This window comes from Python bivittatus, unplaced genomic scaffold (assembly GCF_059951505.1).
Source record: "Python bivittatus isolate LINGU-HERP-01145 unplaced genomic scaffold, Pbiv_v1 ctg000220_np1212, whole genome shotgun sequence".
Lineage (NCBI taxonomy): Eukaryota > Metazoa > Chordata > Lepidosauria > Squamata > Pythonidae > Python > Python bivittatus.
In genome coordinates this window covers 13176979-13196191 of record NW_028277048.1, presented here as the reverse complement: position 1 = coordinate 13196191, position 19213 = coordinate 13176979, and the positions used below count along the sequence as shown (strand labels likewise).

The 19213-nt window shown below is 42.4% G+C and overlaps 1 long non-coding RNA gene across 2 annotated transcripts in view; it reads right to left on the bottom strand.

Moving 5' to 3' along the window:
* Positions 1–2340: 2340 nt before the first annotated feature.
* The window catches only part of LOC148216280 (uncharacterized), a 55986-nt gene continuing 39113 nt past the window's right edge, over positions 2341–19213 (bottom strand). Inside the window, exons 1-3 of one of the 2 annotated variants that reach the window (XR_015795660.1) lie at positions 4468–4555; positions 3070–3250; positions 2341–2462 (exon numbers count right to left, since the gene is read on the bottom strand). This is a non-coding gene — a long non-coding RNA (uncharacterized LOC148216280). Of the gene's footprint in view, positions 2463–3069; positions 3251–4467; positions 4556–19213 lie in introns of those variants that run through there. The other variant, XR_015795661.1, reaches the window with a different exon arrangement.

Sequence of the window (19213 nt, the reverse complement as noted above, 5' to 3'; positions counted from 1 at the left end):
CCGTGCAATGCTGCAACAGCCAGCTGGGGTCTGGAACCAATTACAACCAGAGTGAGTTTGAAACAGCTCACTAGAACATCCCCCCCATGAACACCTGGGCCTTTTGGGGAAGGGGGGGAACATTGAGCCATCGGTGCCCGTGGTCTCCAAAGAGGCCCCAGTGTTTACAGAACACAAATCGATGGGCTCAGCATTGATGTTAATGATGGTGCTTGCAGTGCCCTGACCTGCTTGCCTTCCAGATGGGCTGGACTTCAACTCCCATAATTCCCCTCTTACAGCATAATCATTGGCCCGCTGCCTGGCTTTGGAAGGCTTGAAGATCTCTGGAGAACACCCAGTTGAGAATAAACCAACCTTCTCCCTTTAAATTAGGAAACAAGGCAATCAGTGTGGCATGGTGACTGAGGCAAAAGACTAGGACAGGAGTGTCAGCCCCACTAGGCAGACCAGACCATGAAATCAACTCCATGGGAAGGCTAAAACTCCTTTTATTGAGATTGGCTATAATAACAGAATCTTGCAAGTCTGATTGAACTGTGCCTGTTCCTCCTCCTTCTTATACTTCAGTGAATTAGGGAGGTGTCTTCCTGAACTGCTTTGGAATGTTATCTGGCTGTTCTGAACTTAAAAAAAAATGTTTTGGCCCCTTGTGCATCAAGATCATCTCCATTACGCTCTGCGTGGAGCAACCTGGGTTCAAATTTGCCCTCAACCATAGAAATTAATGGAATGATTTTGGGCCATTCTCTTTCACTTCAGACTATCCTACAGGATTGTTGGGTGGGGAGTAATGGAAGAAAATAAGGTACGTACATCACCTTGAGCTCCCAAAGAAAAGCTGGGATATCAGTCCAATGAATAAATAGAGAAGAAAATATATATACCCTTCCCCTTCCCCACGTCTATAACTTTGGGGGTGCAGAATCCAGTTTTTAAAGAGAAGCATCCATTCTTTTTCTTGCCTCGAAACTGTACCTCCTCTCACAAAGGCCACGACATGTCATCATGAGAGATTTGGGGGAAGCATGGACATAATCAGTTTTAAAAACTAGTTGAAGGGTCAAGCATAGGCCTTGCATCCAGTAGATTAAGCTCAATTCTTGACACTGCCTGGGAAGTATTTAAAAGGAAAATAAGCTAGCTTAGAAAGTGTGTCCTCTGAATGAAAGGTCACCAAGTCTGGCTTTTTCAGCTGGTGGTTGGAGAAGAAATCTTGTGAGCAGTTCCTTCTTGTAATTTGGGAGGGGGGGCTAATTGAATTAATGATATTTTATTCATCTCTGGGCACTAAACTGGCTTTGCATTACATGCTTTATTATGTTGTTTCTTATAAATATTGTATACCTTTAACCTTCTTTACAAAAATAAGTATGAAAGTATTGATTGGAGTGGTATATAAGCCCTGAAAATAATAAAATAAAATAAAATAACAAAACAACTTATTTCCCCCCCCCCCCCAGGCTACAGTAGATTTCCCCTAATTTTAGTTGATTTTTTTCTATCCATGCTACTATTTAACCCTCTCAGAATTGTAATTCTTTTACCATTTGAATGGTTTAATCTCACAATTAAGTTGTATTCTTAACTGTAACTTAATTTATTACTTGATTGTTATTTAATAGCTGCAATGAGAGATGGGCAACTCGAAGCCGTACCTCCTCTGTCCCTCCCACAAAGGAGGAATAAACTTGACAAAGTTTTATTTTACAGACTTTTTCATTTAACCAACTTTAAGATTGTTTCTTCCCAAGTTGTACATCAACCTGTTATGGTCACGAAAAGCCTGTATGAAATTTCATAGGTAATATTAAGCACATTTTCCCGAGTTATTATTTTTTTCTTCTGCACACATTTTTCAAATGTATGCACTTTAGATATGTTGTTTTTATCCATGTACACATCATTTTAGTACATTTTCTTCAAATATCTGCATTTTTGCATACATGCTTGGTTTGGAAAATAATACTGCAAACACGGGTTATGGCAGCATCAGCTTTATTCAAATTCCTACTCAGAAGAAATTTCTGAGTAGAAATTTGGATAAGGTTGATGCTGCCATAAGCTGTGTTTGCAATACTGCAGTATTCAAGACATTTTTGAATAAAAATTATGAGTTCTGTAGGACTTACACCCAGGTCCATATGTTAGGATTGCAGCCTGAATTATCTATAAAAGCAATTGGTTAGCCCTGACAAATGCTGACATTCATTATGAAGCTTGTAGGTTTATTACACAGTCTTTATGGAAAAAAGAGAGAGCCAGTTTGGTGTAGAGATTAAGGTATCAGGCTAGAAACTGGGAGACCGTGAGTTCTAGTCCTACCTTAGGCACAAAGCCAGCTGGGTGATTGAGCCAGTCCTTCTCTCTCAGCCCTAGGAAGGAGGAAAGGGCAAACCACTTCTGAAATCTTGCCAAGAAAACTGCAGGGACTAGTCCAGGCAGTTCCCAGGAGTCAAAAACTGACCAAAAAAAAAGGAAAAAGGAAAAAGTCTACTCTGCACATACTCTGAGCTAACACAGTGACCAAGAAGAAAACTAGCTGCATATAAGTCACTGACTCATTTGTGGCAGCATTTGAAATGAAATGTCAATGTGACTTTACGCATCAGAAATCTGATTCAACTCACACACAATATAAGCTTCTTTCCAACGTAATGAAACAATAATATAAACATGGCTTTAAATTATATGCATTCTCAGTTATAAAGAAAAAGAATTAGTTAACAGTTTATTCAACGCAGGGGTAATGACTCTTCCAAGGCGAACCTACAAACTGTATGGAGATTTGGTTGAGTCAGCTTTAGCAACACTCATAAGTCATGATATAATTCCCCACCGTGGTGATTCTGAAGCAGTTGTATTGACTGCAAAAAATGGTAAGGTAACTCTTTGTACACTTGCAAGAGAATACATTGCCCAGCAGAGGTCAGTCATTACAACAGTATGCAATTTCTTGTGTGCCAATGTGTATGGAAAGAAACACAGGATTTCTGGGCCCTCCAAAATATTCCTGCAAACCCACCTTATTTGGTAAACGTATTATTTATCCTTCTTACCAAGGCTTACCTAATAACCGCTTTGTAAGGAATTTAAGGATCTCTGTCTGTCCATCCATCCCTGAGCTGTCCATCCATCTCTAAAGTGAGGGATCCTCCTACATTAGAGGCTTTTAATCAGTGGCTGGATGGCCAACTCTTAGGGATGTTCTAGGTAGCGATGAGACTTGATGGCCCTTGAGGGAATCAAGCTGTGGCAAAATAGAATAGACAGTATTAAAGCTGTTGGGTTAAGATTCTTACACAATTAAAGGTTATGCAACATCATTCTTCTTTGAGAACAACTTATTAATGTGTTTTCACAATTAAAAATATAAATATAGCAGTGAGGGAATACACCCACTCACTTCTGCCAGCACATATTTATTCTAACAGATAATCAACGACAGGCAGTAGTTAAGAGTGGAGAAGAAGACAAAAGTGTTACACAAAGAAGCATAACATTCTGCCTTTCAATCCCACCATCTCCTTCTCCTACATAGTACCATAGGATTAATACTAACCTAGCCCTATCACTTATTTCTCTTTCTACCTGTCTACTGTACTTGTTTTTTTTCAGTCACCTGATATAACGACACTCTTACACTTCTTGATCTCAATGTATTTGGGTTCTTCACAGTCCTTTATTGTTTTCCTTAAAAGACTGTCCCTGGAGTAGTCTTTCTACAGCTTTCAAGTATCACTGGAAGGCATACAACTCTAGTTTATACAAATACAAATACAAAAAATTACTTTAATGACCAAGTATAAAATATATACAAGGAATTTGTCTTCGGTGACGACAAAGATGATGTTTCACCTTCCACCCAATTTTATATCTCCAATATTAAACAGTATATGCTTTGCTTCAGTGCTTCACCATCATCTCACACCCCATATTTCCAAGGTCAAATTCCTCATGAAACTCCCCTCTCCACATTGATTTTTCTTTATCATCCACAAGGTCACTCTCTGCCTTTTTGATCAGTCACAAGGTTGAAGTTATCCTATCTTTTTTCTCCTCTGCCTTTCAGTTAAGCTCATTACCAAATCCTAATGCTTCTCCCATTTCACCAGGGATGCACATTTGGGCTTTGAGCATCAGGCCAGGGGCTGCATTCCCAAAGTGGGTGGAGCCAAGCTCAAAAACTGCCCTTGATTCGGTTTAAATACGATTAAAATTAAATTGATCAAATACACTCAATACGATCACTTCTTCTGCAGTTAATTATTTCCTCCTTCTGACACATTTAAAATTACGATCTGAAAATAACTGTTGGAGGGAACTCTTGGGGCTAAACTCCAAGGTTTTAGGGGTTCATATAAATGGAGGGCCCAGGCTGTACACTCGGTTTATAGCATTACAGACATATAACATTCTTCCTTCCTTTCAGTAAAAATTCTCCTTTGTGCCCTGACCATCTCTCACCTTAACTGTTCCAATTTATTTTTTTTTTGCATTTGCTTTTTCAGTGTTTCGCCTTTATCATCTCACTTCCATCCAATATGTGCTGCCGAATGATCCAGCTTTTGTCCTTCTGACCACATGATTCCTCTCCTGAAATGCCCTTTCTAGCTGCCTGTCTGTTTTGGATCCCACCCAAGCTTTTTCTCACCTTCAGACCCCCGCCTGGCCTTACCCTCTTAAAACTGTTAAAAAAAAACAACCTAAAGTTTTCTTCCAGTTGACTTCAATTCCCAGAGATCACATGGACACAACTGTGTTTATCACTGTCTTCTTTTATTGTATGTGTGTATGTGTGAGTTTGTATGTACAGTATAAGCATCATAAGATAAGGAAATTCTCTTTGGGTGAGAGTGATTGAGAGAGAGTAATTCTACAAGGTACCTAAAATCTAGGGCTAGAATTGTATGAGCATCTATTTTTTTTCTCTTTGTAAAATCTGTAAATTTGGAAAATACAGAGGCAGTTATTCTTTTTAAATCTCTCTTGGCTAGGCTTGCAATTTCCTTTTCTGAGAAACCTCTTTCTGGTGAAAAGAAATAACATTGAATCAAAGTTTGCTAGCGACACATTTCTTTGGTGGTCTTTTTACCAGTCCATAGGTTTGGTAAGTTTTCAGAACACTGCAGAAACCTGCAAAATTTCTGACCAGGAACAATCAATGGAAAGAATTACACATTGCAGGCAAGAATGCCTTTATCACACATTGTATTCAGTGTTTGGAAATGAAAATGAAATATCATGGGTCTTCAGCTTAGGTTTCCAGCAACCGATATATATATATATATATATATAGAGAGAGAGAGAGAGAGAGAGAGAGAGAGAGAGAGAGAGAGAAATAGAGAGAGAGAGAAATAGAGCTAAATTCAGTGGAACATTTCTGGCGGCCAGAAAAGTCTTGTGTGATTGACCTACAAACTCTGCTGGTCTCAACATGGAAAATGCCAAAATTCTGGTATTTGGCAGGGCCCATCTGGGTCAGCAAGTGGAACAACAGAAGGCAGAGCACAGTGCTGGCCAAATAGATCCTCTATTTAACTGCTGCTTAGGTAGACCAAGCCTTCCTTCATGTTCTTGTCAATTGTACCAAACTGAAAATGTACCTACTTCTTCTTCGTCTAGTTCATAACTTGGGGAAAAAGGAAAATCAAAAACCACTCTCGCTTACCACCATAGGGTAATGGCTGCCATGCATTTGTCCATTTTAAAGCAGTCCTGCCCATCTTGTAATCCACCAAACCACATGAGTCAAACCACCGATTATACTTCTCCCGTTAAGGTCAGTCTTCCCATTTCTGCAGCCATAGAGTACAGTATCTGCCTCACTGTCATATCTCATGCAATACAACTGAACACGAATGGAGTAATGATGTACATATACACTTCAGAGTAAATTCCATTTTCAGATATAAATCCCAGATGAGTCCCTCGCAACTGACACCTTTACATAGATGCTCAAGGTAAGGATGTTATTCGATGTATACTTGCTTGAGAGTACAACCCTTTACGGGCTTAACCCCGAAGAAGCGTCCATTACTTTTGCCCTCTTACCTCTTGATCGAAGTAAAAGCCACTGGGTTTGGGGAACGATGCATTGGGTTGCCTCATGCTAGAAATGCTGAGAAGAGGCCTTCCCCTATGATTTATTGTATGGTGTGACTGGCACACAGCTCTCAACACATGCATAAGAAGGGATTACACAAATGTTTTTAAGTGCCTAAAATAAAGGTAAGCATGAGGATGTCTCTAGTACCCAACACTCCCCCGCTGAGATCAGTAGGGTTTTGAAGAGTATACTTCCCAAGGGTTTTGGCTTGCCGATGAAGCAATTTTGTATGTCTAGTCACTTTCAGCCACAGAGATTTGGCTGGTGTTTGCAATCCACACAAGGGCTCTGCTGTTAATCCTATAGCCGTTCTCAGCCCGTCAACTGATGGCATCTTTCCCTTAGACTGCAGGGCACTCAGCCTCAGCTCCAACTTATGCTGCCCTGCCGAGGATTTTGTGTGCACAAGGTGGAAAATATTCTGTTCAGAAGGAAAACTGCAAAACCTTTCATACAAAAGGGGAACCTGCTGGAGAATGTTTCATTTTTCTGATGGTGATATTTCAAAAGTGAAGCATGTGCAACTAAGCATTTGACAAAACAAAAAAACGGTAACTGGAAACTGAGAATGTCTTTAATTCACAACATGAAAGGAAAACAAGGTTACAGTAGGATTCATTCAATATGGTCTGCTCTGAGATTAAGGTGAAGTCTGGACCTATCACCTATTTTATGAATGAATACGAGGAGTCACTGTAGTGTTAGAACTACAACTGGGGAGCACTAGAATCATCTACACCACAGAGAAAACATTTTCTGCATTTCCCCCCCTATCAATTCTCATTCAGTCTGGAGAGGATTTATTTTCAACAGTATGTCAAACAACCTGAGAATAAAGGTGAACAACAGAAGCCTCTTTTGCAGTGGCAAAACCTTTTGAGAAAGTGGAAAACAAATTTCAGCACAGGATTAATTTAAACCTCCACAGAACTATGAACTTATAGGCGAGCTTTAGGAAAAAGTTACTACAGAACAAATTCACAATTGCATTAAGGCAGCACCCCACAATTGCAGTACTGAAATTCATCACAAAACTGTCAATTTCTTGCAGAGCAATTTAGGCTCGATTGGGGAATCTGGAGTGAGATAAAGTACTGTACATCTCCTCCTCTATGAGATACAATACTCTTTTTCTCACCTTTAACCTCCTCCTGCCCTCAAATCCAAGTCAAGCTAAAATTGGGTCCCACTAACAGTTTGGGAGGCTAAGTTTCAATTCCTAACTCAGAAAAATTTGCCTACCCCACTATAACACATGTATAATGATGGTTTTTAAAATAAGCTTATTTCTGGCTTTGCACATCATGCTAAAACTTAACCTTGACAAGTGCAACTTTTTGGTACTAGGGAACCTCATGAACTTTGTGAGGGCAGTTATAAAAAGCAGGCAAGACTGTGTCATCTGCATAGGCAAGATTATGGTTTTTAGTGTTTCTTCTTAGAAATTTGGAGGGACTTTAGCAGAGAGGGTTCCTGGTTATTAATCTGAATCAGGGGTCCCCAAACTCTTCAACTCATGGACCCCTTTATGAAGTTTCCAATTGCTCATTGAAACTTATTTATTTATTTATTTATTTTATTTATTATTAAACTTGTATGCCGCCCATCTCCCCCAACGGGTGACTCTGGGCAGCTCACAATAACAAAAAAGGAAAAAACACCAATCCCTCCAACAATGGCTAAAATCCATAAATAATTAAAAATAGAAACATGCATTAAAAATATCCTAAAAACCCCCTATAAATTTTAGCCCTAAAACCTTCAAGATGTTGGGGGGGGGCAACCCATCACCCCAACAGCCATCTCCACAGATGCGAGCCCCCCTCCAGCCCCCAGGCCTTCTGGCAGAGCCAGGATTTAACCCCTTTTCTGAAGGCCATGAGGGAGGGGGCACACCGGACCTCGGGAGGCAAGGTGTTCCATAGGGCAGGAGCCACAGCAGAAAAGGCCCCCACCTCTATCACAGCAGAAAAGGCCCCCACCAATCGAAATTCCTTGACCGGTGGGGTCTGCAACCTGCCCCTTCTGCTGGACCGAGTGGGGCAGGCTGAAATTTGTTATATGAAAATAATTTAATAAATACTACTTTAACCGATACTGACCACTTTGGGGAACCCTGCTCTAAATACTCTAAAGCCTACTTTGCAGGATGGATTTCCTGCCTTAAAACAGTGGAATCCATGCCACTGATTATAAGCAATGGTAGTCTGAGGAAGATCAAGGGGTTTAGAGATCCTATGTGGCCCCATGGCCTCACATTACCAGCTCCTATTATAAGCTACGTTAAACAAACCACACAGCCTGGATTCACACACCATAAGCCTGAACTGAACAAATCATCTTACAGCTTAGCTTTGCTACCTGCATCCATGTATTGTTGTAGTCCCCAGTTATTATGACTGGGTTTACAGGTTGCACGAAGCCACACCTGTATTTATTATACTTTATATTATTTATTATACTTTATTGGCTAAACTATAATTGCCTAGATTCATAAAACACACCAAGCTTATAAGCTATCGTGGCTAAGAATATGCCAAGCCAAAACCAACCAAGCCCCGTTATTCCTTATCTTATTGCACAAACTAGACCTAAAAAAGGTTATCAACTGTCCTGCAAGTCATGGTTGACTTGGTGACTTCAAGGACACACCCATTTTTCTTGGCATGTGTATAGAAGTAATTTGCTACTGCCTTCTGAGATGTCTTTCTCTTTTTTAAACTGTTGCACGCATTGCTACGGAAAGGGCTTCAAATATATAAAGTCATGTTATCTGTGCTAGGAATTCTAGGAGTTTTTAGTCCCACCATAACTGGAGAAGCTGCTAGAGATATCTACACAGCAGGACGTGACAAGTAAATCCAAAGGCAACTGCCTTGGAAATAAATTCTATGGATTTCATTGGACCAGGAGGGTGCCAGAACTATAGCATCAGTATCAAAGAACTGGAGCAAAAGCCTTCTCCCACCCCCAACTCAGCTCGCTGTTCGTTCTGTTTAAATGCTGGCCTTCATAATCTTCCTCTAAATCTGGGAAGGAGATTTTTTTTTCCTCTAACAAAAGTAGGAGAGGTGCCTGGGAGTTAGCGGAACTTTCCGGGGTAGATTCAGGATTACACAATGGCTACAAAGAGGAAGGGAAAAATGTATGGTATGAGTGACTGCGTGGATTTCAAGCTGCATTCTTTGCTTATGCACATACATTCGATTTAAAATACAAGCCACTACAATCTACTGTGTTTTCTAATAAACAAGTTGGTAGCTCAGGAAAAGTAGTTTTATTTATTACGGGATGATCGATTCCATGGAGATGTCAGTGAGAATGAAAGTGAAGCAATCTCTAATGGATTTCAGGAATATTAGAATCTTTGGCTAATGAATCCATGCGACTGGTGTACATCTTAAGAATGGAGCCTATTTTATGCATCATGGCCTTTCCTTATTGTGTGGTATGATGACAGACATCATGGGGAAAACATCCTAAATGACCCTTTTTACATGACACTAAATGTATCAGTTGTAAACCAAAGTGGGTTGGTTTACTTCCTGAGTAAATGTATAAAGAAGTAAAAGTAAACCACACTTTAGTACATGCAGAGATGATGGCTCTGTGACTTTGATTGCTTTTGGGGGGGGAGTCACTCCAATTGTGCAGAAAAGACTGTCACAAGGTAGAAAAAAGCTTAAGGCTACAATTTTCTGCCCATCTGAATGATTGAGACTGAATGTGTCTCAGTGGGAGTAGGATTTATAGGAACACATGATAGCGTGGACCAAATCTGTTTTCTAATTATGAATATGATGAATATGTTATGATTTTGCTGTCTTAAGATCTGGGCTCTTTGTATAAGCAAGAATTCCCAGCAGAGTAAACTAGACTGTTACAGACAAATGCAGATTGAGTACTTTCATTAATCTTATCCAATACAAGCATCCAAAAGTGCCTATTCTTATGTAGCCAAGCAAATGCATGAAGGGACCAATGCCAGCAGGTTTTCAAAAATATAAGAAAAAAAAAAAGCGGGGGAGGACAGAAGACTCTGGAGAACCTGATACTTGGAAAAATTGAAGGCAATAGAAAAAGGGTCTGGCAGAAAGACAAAACAGCTAGAAATTAGCTTACAAGGACTCAGGACCCACAGTTTCGGACAGACAGTTCTAGTGAATTGTTATCCATTGGTTCGCAAAGAGATGGAAGCCCCCCTTCCCAAGTAAACCTAATACAGACAGTTGGAGGAGCGTGGAATACTCTCGGATGGGGGGTGAGCAAGGAGGATCGGAGGGAGGACAGCCCAGGTGGGGGCATATCTGGATGAAAACCCAGACCAGGCCAGTCTTTTTGTACAGAAGTTGTGAATCTGAAGGAGAGTGCATTCTGAGGGTTGCAGATGCAATAATAATCCTTGCATCAGATGACCTGGCCTACAGGCCACCAGCTTGGGCTACAATAAACCCCTTCAAGGAGCCACAATCCTTTTGGTTGGGTTCTTCAAGGTACCTGATTGCTCCTGATCGTGAGCATGAACGTGCAGTCCTCTTCTTTTTGTCCAGTTCTCGGAGGGGGGGGGGGGACCATACTAAAATCTCAGAACTGCTCAATGTAACACTGCCTGTAAGAACCATGGCCTTGAACTCAAGGTAGTCCCTCTCAAAGAGCCAAGAATAGGCCAAGGACTCTCATCGACCTCCTTACTGGACAATCCTCCAACTGAAAGCGCCCTCCCGCTTTAAAGGTGAATGATTTGGGAAGACACCGGACCGTAACCGGCTCTTAAGGGCCTTGCTGCGGAACGAGGAGCAAGAGACTACAAGGACGGCCGTCCGAGCTGGTGCGCGCCGCTGCAAACCCGCCGGGGCGTTTCTGTCGCATCCTGAGCCGTTGTCCCCCTCTCCCGCGCAGGCCTGGGGATCCCGATGGGGATCCTGCGGCAGATTGCGCCGGGGGCGGGGAGGTTCGCCTGCACGAAGTACAGCAGGCAGCGCAATGTGGAACACGTTAATAGCGAAGGAGACGCTGCCTTTGATGTCTCCCTTTGATCTCCTCCTCCCGCTCTCGCCCGTAATAAATGGAACCTCATTTTCTCCGGGCGCCCCCCTGCAGCCTCGGCCTCGAGGCTCCCGCTGCTGCGCGCTCCCCGCCCCCCGCGGGCAGCGCGCCACATGGCAGCAGGGCCGAGCGGGCGGAGGGGGAGGAGGGAGCGGGAGCGGCTCCCCGGCTCGGGGAGTGGGGGACGGCCGGCTCCGCGAACGACTTCGTTTCCAGCGACCCGGAGAGTTGGGGCGTCCCGGAGCAGCCTTGCCCGGCGCCCGAAACGAGGCTGCGCGGGGCAGCAGATTGCGAGGGTTGTCGCGGTTGGCCGACCGGAGAAGCCGGGCACGGCTGGCCTACGAACACGATCCACCAGGCGGAGCATTTCTCCCGCTCCCCGGAGCAGGAAATACGGAACGCTGCCACGTCCCTACAAGGAATCTCCTTATAAAAGCCGGGCTAAGGATAATATCGACTTTTTTATTGGGATGATGATGATGATGATGATGATGATGATGATATGATAATGATGATGGTCTTTCTCTTTGTGTGTTCCTCGCTTTACTCGGGGCTGGTTTGCCTGTTCCCTTCAATGATCCTCTTCCTGGGTAGGCCACCTCTCTTGAAGCAACCTGGCTGCATTCCTCTAGCTTGCTGTCTCCCCCTGAACCTGGTTTTCAGCCCAGACCAGTGGAAGAAGCAAAAAGAGGGGACACTATTTATTTACACGTCTATCATAGCCTGCAGGTTCCCAGCACACCAGCCTGTAGTGGTTCACAATCTAAAACAAAACATAATTGATAAAATCCTGCAGTCCTGAACTCCAAGGCAGAATAAGAAATTGAGAACTGTGACCCCCCAACACAGGAATACTTGAGCATAGAAATAAATTTCTATCCTCTTTTTAAAATACAATAAACAGGGAGGGAGGAGGGACAATCTGAACTTCCCCACTGGATTGCAGACAGCTGGTGCCACTGCCAAGAAAACTGGTGCCCTCCTCAGTTCCAAGTGAGTTGCCCTCCAGATCGGCACTGGTAATAAATCCATTGAAGACAGCCATCTCCTGGGAAAGAGGACCGCTTCTTACTCGCATCGTTGTTCATGCGGCTGTGGAGTCAGCAGCAGCACAGGCAGGTCTGTGCGGTTCCAGGATGAAGCCGGTATACACAGATCTTGATCCAGGGTGCCTGGCCAGGCTTCGTATTGCTGTCACTGCTTAATGGAGGCTAATTAATTGCTATATGCCTGGTTAAGTGGCAGCAGCTAACAGATTTTGATCATCGCAAAAAGGGAAGCGGGGGCAGACCGGATTAGTATTTCCTTAGGAGAACAGCAAGAAATATCTTGTAGCCTAGCTTGGGACATTGAAAGAGAATCCGGGAAGAAAGCAATGCAATTTCTCTACAATTACCGAGAAAACTACATAAATGCGGCCATGAGTCATCAAGAGTTGAGGCTGACTCGAAGGAGACTTTATTGGAATTGTCATGCAACCAGCATTATTTCACAGGGTATATTCTGACATCACACTAAGCTACAGTTTGTTTAACTTGGGTTTGTGAAACAACACCTTAGCAGCCAGGGACTCATATAATGCTAAGCCATGAATTACGGTTTACAAACCACAATGATCAAGCTAAGACAAAAACAATCCGCATTTTGGTTGAACGCAATGTGTGATTCCCCGGTGGAGAGCTTCATTTTAGGCTCGGTTTCTGCAGTGGGTTAAACTGTAATACTATTCAGATACCACAGTAACTTGGTTTATGGTTTATGGCGTTGCATATTATATGAACCCTTCCATTATCTCAGTATGTACATCATAGCAAACAAGTGTGGTTTGAAACCTAAACCATATTTAGACATTTCAGATTTGTGGATAAATCACGATTCAGTGAGACTTACTTGCTGTTGCTTTTTAGAGACTAAGAGCCACGAAGAGCTGGCTTTTCACCCAGGCCTTTGGCGACAGAAAGGGAGACCCCCTGCTTCATCATGCTTGCCATCTTTTATCTTTTATTGATTTTATTGTAATTTCCTTTGTTGTTGTGAGCTGCCCAGAGTTGTCGAGAGTTGGGCGGCATACAGGTTTAATAAAGAATTATTAGTATTATGTCCAGCAGAAAGTCCTACTCTTCTGCCTCCTGAGAGAGATCTATAATTTCAACCATCATATTTCTTTAAATAGTTCTACATCACCCTGCCACCATTAACTTCCTGGGGTGGTGTGTGTGTGTGTTCATTCTCAATCACAATTAATAAAAAGCTCTAGTTTGCAAAACAATTCAAATTATGCTTTCAGATTCTGCATTCCAGCTTCAGTGCATACTTAACTTTGCCAGTTCACGCAACCTTAACATGTTCTAGTATACCAATTGCATTGCACTGAAAATTGGTATGAAGTAAAATGCTGAAAGCTGTCATTTGATGTTTGGTCTTAAAAAATGGTTATAAATACAGTATGATAAATCAGTCTATTTCTGACCCATCTTCATTTTGCTTGCATCCAGTCATTCAGTCAGTCAGAAAATATGTCCTGACTCATTCCCACATCAGTCTGCAATTAAAATATAATGCAAATAAAATCACATTTATTTTCATATGTCATTTTTCATTACATCTACATTTCGGTGTGCAGCTTTCGATAATATTCACATTTGAACAGTTTTTGAGCTGGAACTAATATTGAGAGAAGAATGCAATCTGAAGATGCGCTCTGAATTTATTATTAGTCCAAAAATATTGTGGATTCGAGTTTTTTGCTTACAAATGAAGACCAAAGCAAATGGTAGTCATCTTTATTTGGCTATTATTGTACTATTAGTAGTTGTTATTATACAAACCGTGTACTAGTAAGATCGGTTCACTTTTGAGCTTTGTGAAATTATCTTGTTTCTAGAAAACTGCGGATTCATTAAAACTTCCTAGTGGCATTTGGCATTTGTAAATTTCAAATGTAATGGGGTTAGTATAGAATCTAGCACAGAAGCCAGGTTTTATAGCCCAAACCTTGAACCCTGTGAATCTGACAACAATTATTCCTTGCAATGAGAAAAATGGGAAGATATTTCCTAGTTGTTGGCTGCTTCTAGCTGCATTAAACTATCCTGAACTGTAAAACAAAGTGTCAGTAAAATGTCCAGTGCTTGTTCCCTTTGGCCTCTTTTTCCTTAAAAAATATTTGTGACCCAGGACTACTGGGACTTTGTACATGGTTTGAACCGTCTCACATTAAAGATGTTTTGATGGGATGCTCAAAGTGGGTTTGTTTTTGTTTGCTGTTTGTTTTCTGTATACAAGTGTGCACACATCTGAGCTGCAGAACTACTCCCTGTATGGACCTAGGTGCAAAGCTGGTAGAAATTCCTAAGAGGAATGTAATAGAGGAATAAGAGGGAAGGACTATAGCTAGAGTCATTGCTTTGCATCAGAAGATAATAGGCTTCACCCAGCGCATCTGTCTTCAAGTGTGGTTGGGACAAGCTGAGAGAGCAAGTTGGGGAGACCGGGGTGGCCTCTTTTTCTTAGGCAAGGGCTACATGTGGCTTTTAAGCAGTGTTCCAGATGCTACATTCCCCAAAAGTAGTGAATGGAGCCAGGAAAAAAAATCCTTTACATTGAAATTTAATTAAAATTAAAGATGATTTAGATAGATACTCTTCAATCATATCTTCCAGAATTTCCTCTTCCTAGTCCATTAAAATTATGTGTCTGTACTGTGCTTAGTTATAGGCCCATGATAAATAAATTGATCACCGCTGCTTCTACTGAACTTTTGGCCTTCATCCTTTGATTAGCCATGCAGGAGCCTCCACTGGTGCAGGGGGGTTGATTTTTTTTTTTTTTAACCCTCCCCTGCATCTGTGACGCTGCTGGTTCCATACCTCTGGTATAGACAAAGCTGAAATAAGTTGGATCAGTAGAAGAAGGCAGCTTCCTTTAGATTATCATTTCCAGTTCAACAAACCCTTAGATAGCTTGGGACTTTTGAGGCACTTAGATCAGTTTTTGAAACAACCTGCCCATGGGAAATTAACGTGCCACACAGGAGGCATGGTTGAGACATTTTAGTTTTACCAAATGAGTCTTCATTGGGCAGATAGTATTCCTGCTGCTTCCCCCCTCCCCCTCTCCCTCCCAAATTCAGAAGTGACAGATGAGCCTTTGTGCTTCCAGAAACAAAAGAACTTCGCAAATCTCAGAAGTGAACGGATTGGGTCTTTTTGTCTGAATATATAGACCAGCTTATAGAATCTTTCCTAGGTGCTGTTGAACAGAAGCTCCTAGAGTGACTTTCAGACTCAGAAAATTTCTCCCAAACTATCCGCTTTGTCTCCCTCCCACCTCCCTGCATCCTCACACATGCATTTCTACTTTCCCCATTCCAGATCCAGCCATCTTTATCAGCTCCAGAGCAGAAAAGAAAGTTAAAGTGAGCCCACGCTCCAGGGGTGTCCCAACAGGGCTTGGCTTGGCTTGGCTTTGAACAAGCCCCCTGTCTCTTATTCAGCTGCACAAACAGAACGGCTGTTGGTTTTGCCATGGGCCACTGCTAGTCCGGCAGTGGCTAGTGACCCACAGTAGCTCAACACATACGTTGATGGGAGGTGAAAGGGGAGAGGGCAGGTTCATTGGCTTCCTGTGCTCCCCCCATAGCATGCTTTCACAACTTACCCTTCTAGGAAGAACTCCTGCTAATATTCTGCAACATTTCTACTCCTCACAGACAAAGATGAAGACCAGTTGTGTAGATGATCGTGACAGCAATGCAACTTATGAAGCCCTAGCTAGAGTGCTAAAATAAATGTCCTTTAAGCATGGGAGCAGGAAAGGATGGGATGGCACTTGTTGAACTGTTGGAAAGCAGAACAAAGGCGAAATAAAAGGATGGGGAGGGTGGGGAAGTGGGCCAGAGAAAATTCTGACCAGAGGAGCTGCACTAAGGCACAACAACCAGGGTCAAAGAACTTGTGGCTCAAGGCCAGGGTCCTACAGTCCAGAAGCCCCTAACTAGCCATACAGACACTGGCAGATGATCATGGAGCAAGCAGGTCCAATGTCCAGTGAAGGAGCAAGCAGGTCCCATGTCCACATTTGGGGGGTCTTGGGCCAGCCAGCACAGCTGATTCAACTTGCTGCTGAATCATTAGCCATTCCCCTGAGGGGAGCAGCCTGACTCAGGGGAGGGCAGGCCATGTGAAAGATAGCAGAAGGAAACGATCAAGGAGGCTCCTCTTGTTGCTTCACCACATCACTCTCCTTCCACCCCGACCCCCATTTTGGTCTGGCTACCATGATGGCAAATATGTGTCCTTGGGCTTGAGTCCTCTAGGGCCACCAAGCTGCCTGATGTCATATCCTAGGCACCAGCCAGGCTGCCTGCTGTACCTAATCTTTTTTTTTAATTAAAAAAAGACGAGGAACTAGCTTGCTGCAAACCAAAGCTCCAGTCTCAAGGATACTTTGTGTTCCCACAATACCCAATAAAGACTCCATACGCATTCTTAGTAAATTAAAATGGTCTAAAACTAAAATGCAGGTATAAATGCCTGGTCTTGAGATGTGCCTGTTTGCTTGGTTGAAAGACATGGTGAAGCTGAGGTAGAAGAGAATACCCTGGTGGGGTGCAGGGGATGATGGAGGGCATTGTGGGAAATGGGTAGGCCAAATCTGGGCTGTAAAATTCTGGTTGACTTCTAGACAGCAGCATCAAATCTGTTTTCTGGATCTTTTTCCTGCCATCTAGCGATCATCCAGTTTTTTGCAGCCCAGGTGTATGATGTCTGGTATTTTCTAAATGGCCACGCTCACTCTGGCAGCCATTTTGCAGAAGTGCTCATGACATGAGGTCCAAATTTCAAATAGGCCCACTTGCCCCAAATGATTTCCAGGTTCATTCGTAGCATTAGGCAAAATCCATGTTCCTCCTGTAGTCCTAATGCTGCTGTGATTCAGGTCAGGTTAAAAAGGGAAACTAGATGTTCTTCAACTATTTGTTCTGGATTTCTATCCAATCAAGGTAACATACTGTTGGTTTGGCTTGTGTAGAGGGAGCCTTTCTTATACCACTATTAAATAATTGTAAAGCAAGAAAAGTTTTAAAAGGAGAGGAGTCTTCTTCAGAGGATAAGACATGGAATGTTTTGCAGGTCTCCCTCATCTTGAAACACAGCCAAGCGTTTTGGGAAGACAAACCCATGCTTAGACCTATGAGACAGACCATCCCTCATACAAGGGATGAGACAGACCATCCCAAGTCATACAAAATGTTGGTTTGGGTAGGTTCAGATGCAAGTAACCAGTGCACTTCTAAAGAATGGGTGTCCTTAGAGTTTTGAGGATTCCTCCTGGGGAAGTCAGTGGTTCTGGTTACCCTTGATGATATCCTGGCTGTGACTGTGGACTCAGGCTTTGATACCTCATCTTTGGCCACTTGTGAATGGAGAACATGGTAAGTCCTGAATCTCATGTCAACTGGGGAGAGGAGATAAGATAGTAGCAACCCCCACATATTAACCATTCTTTTAGCTTTAGCACATCTGGCAAAAACAGCCTCTGGACTGCAGAATAGAACAGAATCTTTATTGTGGTCAATGACCAGTCCATCAAACACTCAGATTTATAAAATTAGTATTGATCAGTTAGTTAGGCGAACAGATTTGTCAGTCAGGCTGTTGTGCATCTTACATGTCATGTGGCAGAATTTGGTCACACTTAAAGAGGTAGAATAATTTGAAACTGATAATAAGAGGTTTCAATAGAACTCATCAGAGTGACTAGGCTATTTTGTTAGGTGTGGAATTAGCAGCTCTTGGCGAATGTCGGCATAACATGGACAGTACAGTAAGGCAGGTTTGGTGGGTTTCTATGGCTCCTTCAACACATGGGCAGAGTCTGGATTCAAATGGGATCCCTTTGTATCTCCCCTCTAGAACCTCTGATGGGAATGCGCTGAACCATGCTAAGGTTAGGGCCCTCCTTAGTTTAGAAACAGTGATTTAAGTATCTAGTGGGTCAGTACAGGGTGTAAGGACTACTTAAAAATATGTCTTTGGGGAGGGACTTCAAGTCTGTTTGAAAGTTGGTGCCCTTGAGACACTGTTTGATTGCCTCTACTGTATGTTCTTGCTCCAGCATGTGAACTTAGGTTAAAGAAAAGCCCCAAAGTTTCAGTTTTTTATATATTGCCATGGCCCAGGAAGAAACTGATTTGTTGGAGAGAACCTGAGGGCTTAGGCCTTTGGGGAAAAGAGCAGTTTAGTCCAGCTCCTGAACTGCAACATTACCAATGTGGTTACCACCTTATTCTACAATCCAGCCATGCCCTTACATCGGACAGGCTGTAAAAGCTATTATAATATACAGGCCTATCTAAAGCTCCCCCTCCTACAATTTTTTTCAGAGTCTCCAATTACAGAGTGTCACCAATATAGGCAATTTGCAGAAAAAGTGTTGCCTACAGTACTTGCTTGGCCCTGAAGGCTGACTCATTCACAGTAGACAATAGGGACCAAAACTAATACTTAAAAAACAAAACAATACCTATTACTGAATTGTTTTTGCAGGCCCTTGCTAACTCCTCCAAGATAAGTTGGTTGACTTTGCTGCTGGTATAATGGATTTTATCTTAGCAGCAAAAAAGCTATCAGATCAGGGCTAAACACATCCAGAAAACAGTGGCACCTGAGGTACAAAAAACTTTCCTGGTCAGCCAGCTTTCTGCAGCCAAAATCTGCCTAGCTAACTGTGATTGTGTAAATGCAGTCATTGTGATTTGTAATCCTAGATTTATAGGTTTACACTGCGCCAATGCACATATTGGGACTTAATTGACAACCCATGGTTAAAGTAAACACACCTTAAAATGAGGCATGAAGCCAATCAGTGTGTAATGGGGTCCTAAGCCTACCTCTTCAGATAGGGAAACTGCAAACGTGCTCTTCTTACTCCTCAGCAAGCTAAAACTGATCTCCTGTTGCCTTCTGTTTTAAAGAAAAGCACTGGAATTTTCTTCAGAGCAAAGTTCCAGATCCCCTGCTTAATTTTCTTCCTTTTCATGCAGTCTCTTGAGAA